We start from the raw sequence: 5,261 nt of genomic DNA, 5'->3' as shown, positions 1-5,261 counted from the left end.
CTTTTTTTGTTGTTGACATTCTGCATATATTTGATGCAATGATGCATTCCAATGATGCAGCGCAAGAGACGATCAGCGTGTGGGACATGTTATACATTATCTAACAGTTTAGGGAGTAAAGAAAAACATTTACGGGAACACTGACACATGCCGAGTTTTCCAAACGCATATGAAGTGATTTCATTCTATCTGAACCTGTGACAGAAAGATCCAGCTTCCTTTTGAATTTTGAATGTTTGATAATAATTTGCCCTTTTCTTCAGTATGCTTCATTTGCCAGGAATGTGTGGACTGCAGAACATATTTTGTTAACATTATACAATTTTTATCAAATATTCTGAGCCGCAAAAGAAACATCACCCCAAGTAACATTGCATGAAAAGTTGTCATTTAAATATCTGGGTAATTTTTGTCAAGGTTTCTAAAATTTAACATAACCCTGTCCAGAAAAATGAAATTTGATGATAAAAAACAAAGCAGATGACAATAAAACCGATCGCCCAAACGCATCACGGCAACGGCCATGGTAACCCGATGCACGTGAGTTCCGTGCAAACTGAAATGCACATGCGTTCCCCATTTCTTGCCCAATAAAAATCCACCCAGATCGGATAACATTCATTCGTTATTGAATTTCTACCAAATGCCAAGATTGACAAGAAATCAGCGATACCAGGCCCTTGGATAATTGCAAGCTGGACAAACCGCCCGGCAAGTACCCAATGCATTTCAGGTCCACATAAGGACCATATACAGGCCCCAGCAACGGTACAAGACCACCAACACTACAGATGCCTGACCACGTACTCGAAGACCAAGGGTTACCACCCGACGTCAGGATCGTCAGATTGTGTGACAGCATCTTCAAGATCGCTTTGTTACTGCTGCGGAAACTGCTCGACAGACCATGGGGATACACCAGCGACACATTAGTGTGGACACCGTGCATCGATGATTGACGCGCAGACACCTCCACTGTCACAGGCCACACCGAGGATCCATTCAGAAACCACGTCATCGCCGGGATCGTCTTCAGTGGGCAACAAAGCACCAGCATTGTCTCCACTAGCAGTGGAGAAGAGTCCTCTTCTCAGACGAGAGCCGTTACTATATCTTAACAGCAGATGGCAGAGAGAGAGTATGGCGACGCCGTGTGGAACCGTATTCGGATACTTGTGTTGTTGAGAGAGACTCGTGGGGTGATCCGAGCAACATGGTTTGGGGTGGAATTGGTCTTGCACAGAGGATCGGGACCTGTGGTCTTCCAGAACATCGGTCCAGGGAGAGGCAATGGTGTCACAGCGGGACATTGATCAAGTCTTGAGACCACACACCATACCTCATTTGGCACGTCGCCGCAACCACGAGTTTCAGCATGATAACGCACGTGCCCACGCTGCGAGAGCAACAAAAGACTTCCTCCAGCAGAATGGCATCAGAACCATGCGGTGGCCTGCCCTTAGTCCCGATTTAAATCCAATTGAGTACCTCTGGGACGAGATTCAAAGACGGCTGAATGACGTCCGACCAAAGCCGACAACAGCAGCTGAACTGCGTCAGGCGTTCCTTAGAGTGTGGGTTCAAGTGCCTATGGCCGTCATCAACCGCCTGATCCATTCCACGTATCGACGTTGCACGGCAGTCACCAATGCACATGGCGGACACACGAGATACTGACTTGCGATGCCATTTTCTCAGAAACTAGTGTTGCGTTTCACTTTAAGAATATTGGACACTTAAATTCCAACCTTGATGATCAGTTTTGCCAAGTTTCATCTTTTTAATGTATCTCAAAGTATGTTTACAGTCTTTGGACAAATAAGGTTTCTCATATATTTGTCCATGGTGACGTTTCGTTTGCAGTTCAGTATATGTATTTACTCTGTAAGATAATAAACTGTCATCGAGGAATGCTTTTTCATGGTTAGGGATACTTCATCCACAATGATGATTTTAATGTATTTGGATTTCATCGACAACCAAATTGAGGAAGTTGGGAATCTTAAATATAGATTTCTCCCCACTGTTCCGTATTTCACGGAAAATGATTCTACTTTCAAAGAGTATTTGCATTACAAAATGAACAAGCACATGTCCACCAATAAAGAAAATCAATAATGGGCCAGCTCACAACTCCATCCTACAACAGTGAGTTCAATAATTTCCTTGAAAAGGACAGCAAACAGAATACTCACAGCCACGTGTATCAAAGCAAAGTAAATTAAAGTAATGTCGCATGTAGTTATGCGTTTGTTATGTCAATGTACATATGGCTCATGCGTGAGGTTTGTTTATTTATTTGATTTAAAATAAAAGAGTCATGCAAGTCAGTAGTTGGTATTATGAGTAAGAGTGACTACAGTGACACGCAATCAACCAAGTTACAGTGTTTCACCCCCGATCCAATTCACATACGCCCCTTTTGACAAGCAGTTCAGAGTAGCGGATCAACATGACCAGGGTCACAGCGTCAGTTTAAATATATTCTACATGCAGTGGTATGTGGTACATCAAGTAGTATCAAAGTATACGGTATGCAGGAATGTCTTTTGCGTAATATATACACATGGTTTCATCAGGATGGCCAAGTGCAGAACATCGCTTCACAAGATGAAGATGACAGGAGTGTATACATTCTGCTACTGTTTCATTCCCTGTTACCTTAAGTAGGTCCATGGGTGAATAATGTTTGACAGTGATCCATTTAAGTCACGCAGGATCCATAAAAATTCACATCTGGACCAGACAAACCAGTGACTGAAATTGCGAACAATGACCCACGGAATACAGATGGACTGAAATCCCATAAGCCAAGTTAGAGCCTGACCTCCAGATGCCTATTTTAGTTGACTCTTCCAACAAGTGAGTTATTCGGCGTCTGTTATGACACAGAACCACAACTTGGGTACATTTGTTGAATGTAGTCAATGTAGACAAAGCACAAAGTGATCATCATGCCAACACGACTGTTGACATGATCAGATAAAACTGATATGTTTTGTTAGCATTTGCATAAGTCCCTAGAGGTCCAGTGGCCCATGGAAATTCTATCTACGATTCAGCCGGACACAAAGTAACTTCCGTCAATGCACTGTCGTTATTTTGAACCCAACATTCACCAAATTACGATCCGTCACCCGCCAACACCCTACGCATGCTTGAATATGCTTATAGTTCCCATTGATGTACATGTATATGTACCTATCAACTGCTGTTCAAACATCATCAATGTCAGCAAGCACTTAATCCAAAATCTTAACTAATCTTAACTAACTAACTTAATCAAAAGAAAAGTTTATTTTTTATTGAAACTTACAATTAAACAATGTCAGGAAAGACATTAAGTGTATAGGTATGTTCCTGTCTCATCGTTGCATAGCGTCAATCAAAATCAATAACTTCCTGCATGAACTGTTTCCTGATTTAACAGATTAAAGTCATTACACACTTGAAGCGCCGCAGTGCGACAGTCGTGTGTGAAAGGACTCGCCATGGACCTGGTCAGTTTATTCACTAGTTCAATAAACAGCAGGAAATAATTCCATTGAAATCACGCTTCTCTGCATATATTACATGTTGGGGGGGGGGGGGGGGGGGGGGGGGGGGGGGGGGGTTACCAGGGTTATATGTGGATATGATCACTGACTGACTGTAAGGAAGTGCAAAGTCCGAATGGAGCACGGTGTAGGGAATACAGTTCATATAACACCCTAGGACCTTGTGTGTTTCATACTACCGGATTTAATATGGAGTGAAACAGGTCACTCTAGATGATATAGAGAAAAGCTGCACAACATTCTGGAACTTGTTGCCACTGGTGGGTAGTGTCGAAAAGGAGCTGCACATATTTACACAAATAATTCATTAGTATTGTGACAGTTACAAGCTCTGACAGTGGTATACCTAATACGATCATCTTGGTGTTTTTGAAATCGCATGTAAATTGTATAGCTGGCAAATATTGTGGAGCATTCGATATTATAACTAAACGTTAAATTAAATATAGGGCAAATTGTGATATGTGTTTCCATACAGCATTAACAATGAACACTTTGCCGTCACAGTATAACTTATGTTCCTCATAAGAGTGAGAATGGTGTGATTTGTCATATTCCTAGTGAAACAATATATTGCTTGGTGTATTAAGAGACAAATATGCGAACTACGATGAGCAACGGATTATATTTCCCCAGTGAATTAGTTTTGTAAGACGAGGTGCATTCAACACTGTTTCACCAGGGAAGTATCATCCGAAATTCCTAGTTTGAGAATTCAATCGACATACGTTACTATACTATTTACTCTATATTATAGCTGACCCTTGTGAGAAGGTGGCATAGCCTTAGTGACGTGGATCATGCCTATTGTTGGATGTGTTGGAGATATGTTATACATCATGTCCAAGGAATGTTTGGTTTGATTTGTTTGTTGTGTAACGCCGCAGTCATCAGTATTTTAATTATATGACGGCGACATGTATGTAATCGAGTTTGGTAAAATGAGAGGAAATGGCGTCATTTAGCGACATGCACAGCTGCTTTGGGATGCTTGTACAACTCCAGATTTTTGTCGGATTCCCACTGATGGATCATAAAACATGCCAACATGGTAACCCCATTGAGACACATTATACTGACTCCGAGACGATTAGTTCTTGTCTTTCTCCCTTAATGCCGAAGTTTGGACAGGTTAATAACAAGTGCCATCTGTTAACTTACTTTAAAATATAGCTACCTACCTTAGACACGAGGAGACGTTTCCACCTCCAGATTACAAAGGCAATCGTATGGTAAGACAGATAGTACATTCTGTTTTCATATAAGGTAGTTTTGTTCATGTATAATGTTTTAAAATGCTGAATCACAAAATTATTTCCACCAACTCCAGTCACCGACACCGCAGACCAGTTCTTGTTACTTCCTGATTGTAACTTCCAGGAGTACACAGAGATCAAATACATTGTAAGTAGAACCAAGTCCCTTATTTAAACAATAATGCTGAGTGGTGACTATCTAGTAACACAACCTGTGTTCACGAGTCAGTAGTAGAACGTCATGTGCGGCTTTCAGTTTCCTCTTTAGAAGCTGGATGTGTGAGTAAGTTGCTTTGGTGTTTTTAATATTTCCTATCAAATCACAAAAAGTCCTTTCACATCAAAACGAAACAATATGGGGACCGAAACTTAGTCTTCGGTGCACCGAGTAAATGATTTAACGACAAGGTTAATCTACGAAGCTGAGGTTACACCATCATAGTGTAAA

This window comes from Haliotis rufescens, unplaced genomic scaffold, assembly GCF_023055435.1.
Source record: "Haliotis rufescens isolate VD_foot unplaced genomic scaffold, xgHalRufe1.0.p SCAF_18, whole genome shotgun sequence".
NCBI lineage: Eukaryota > Metazoa > Mollusca > Gastropoda > Lepetellida > Haliotidae > Haliotis > Haliotis rufescens.
The sequence above is the reverse complement of the archived record's forward strand: the minus strand, read 5'-3'. Positions refer to the sequence as shown.